Here is a 1928-nt window from a genome sequence, read left to right on the forward strand (position 1 = left end):
AGAGCTAGTTCCAGGACAGGCTCCAAAACCACAGAGAAACCCTGTCTCGAAAAACAAAAACAAACAAACAAAAAAAAATAGACTCATAACTGGTAGAATAAGTAACTGTTGAAAGCTCAACCCTAAACACCACATCTGTATCACTCTCTTCAAAGCTCACATCATTGTAAATAGCAAGGGAAAAAAAGAACCCAAGATGGGGGAAAACACTGTGCAACGCTGTCCTCTGCACATAACAACCGCACTAACTCACAGCAGCAAATATGGCCATCACCATTCCATCATGGACAGAGAAGGGGCTCACAAGACCTGAGCATTAGCTTGGGGAGGAGGGCAAATTTCTTCAGTGGAATAGTCACTAGTAAGTTATCCTATCAACCATAATTAAACTGAATAATACCAAAATCAAAAACAACATAAAAAAAATTTTTAAAGCTTGTTAAGAAAGAGAGTTCTGTGGCAGTGGGAGAAGAAGAGACAGGAGGATGAGTATGTCAAAACATGCTATATGAAATGAATGAAAATAGCAAAGAATGATTTATCTTTAAAAAATGTTAATAATATCAGGTATGGTAGCTCACAACTTTAATCCCAGCCCAGCATTTGAAAGAAGAATATCTGTGCATTCAAGGCCAATCTGGCTTACATAGTAAACTCCAGGCCAGCCGAGTTGCAAAACAGTAAGATCTTGTCTCAACAACAGACTTTGTTGTGTTTTTGAGATAGGGTTTCTCCGTGTAGTCCTGGCCTCCCCGGGCTTGCGCTGTAGGCCAGGATGACCTCAAACTCAAGAGATTCACCTGCTTCTGCCTCCTGAGTACTAGGATTAAAGGCGTGTACCACCACCACCTGACCAAACTTTCTTGGCAATAAAAATGGTGGCGTTTTGCAAATGTCTTTAATGATCTCTCCCCTATCCCTTTCTTAGTAATCTGTCCATTAACTCAATTTTCACTCCAGACAAGTTTCATAGAGAGTAGAAAACAATTAGAGAGGATTGCTCAGTGTACCTGGTATCTATCAGACAAGGCTGGTTCAGTGTTATCCTAATAAAATTTTGGCTAGGAATTACTATTAAGTATGTAACACATTCAATAAGTATTTGTTAGGTACAGTAATCCCTTAAAATACAGACCAAGGGGTACACACCTGTAATCCCAGCACTCAGAATAACCAGAGTCTGAGGCTAGTCTGAGCTACTTAACCTTGAGATTCTTCCTCTCCCTAACACACTTCCAAAAGAGGCTGTGAGGTTGGTTTTCTTGCTGGTGCTTGTTGTTTTACTGTAATTCAATTCCGTTCCATGAAGTAGTTTAGCGCAAGGTAGATGAATAAGACTACCTATCCTAAAGCTTGAGGATGAAAAAAAGAACTCAGATTGTTATATATCAAAGCTGCAGCAGGTATGGATTAATGAAGCATACTGTTCAGTTCGTAAATAGCGGTGAGTCAAAAACTGGCATATTATTGTGACTGCAGAACCTGCAAGTACTATTTCTGAGGAGCTGGAGAACCTGCCTAGGGTTCTTAGATAACTAAGTGTTCTCCCACTGAGCTGTATCTGTATTCCCCAGAAGACTTCCAGTGAGTTCAACCAACCAGGGAGCAAATATATTTGAGAAGAGGAAGCACTTGTACTCGACATGTACACTTTTTACTGTCATGAATAGCAAAAGAACATGCATGGGTTAAGTGCAAATAGTATACCACAGTGCATAAAAAATTAAACACCTCAGACTTTAGTACCTGGCAAATCCTGGCATCAGTCCTCCACAAATATCAATGGCCAGTTACATATAAATTATCAGTTCTAAATCTCTTCTCTGGCTGGCCTGGAAATCACTATATAGGCCAGTTTGGCCTTGAATTAACTGAGATCTTCCTGAGTGCCGGATTTTTTTTTTTTTTTTTTTTTTTTTTTTTTTTTT

General features: G+C 39.4%; 1 protein-coding gene across 3 annotated transcripts in view; it reads right to left on the reverse strand.

Moving 5' to 3' along the window:
- Atp13a3 (ATPase 13A3) overlaps nucleotides 1–1928 on the reverse strand; it is a 79738-nt gene that overhangs the window by 55024 nt on the left and 22786 nt on the right. The window lies entirely within an intron of this gene.

This window comes from Microtus ochrogaster, chromosome 2 (genome assembly GCF_000317375.1).
Source record: "Microtus ochrogaster isolate Prairie Vole_2 chromosome 2, MicOch1.0, whole genome shotgun sequence".
Classification (NCBI taxonomy): Eukaryota; Metazoa; Chordata; class Mammalia; order Rodentia; family Cricetidae; genus Microtus; species Microtus ochrogaster.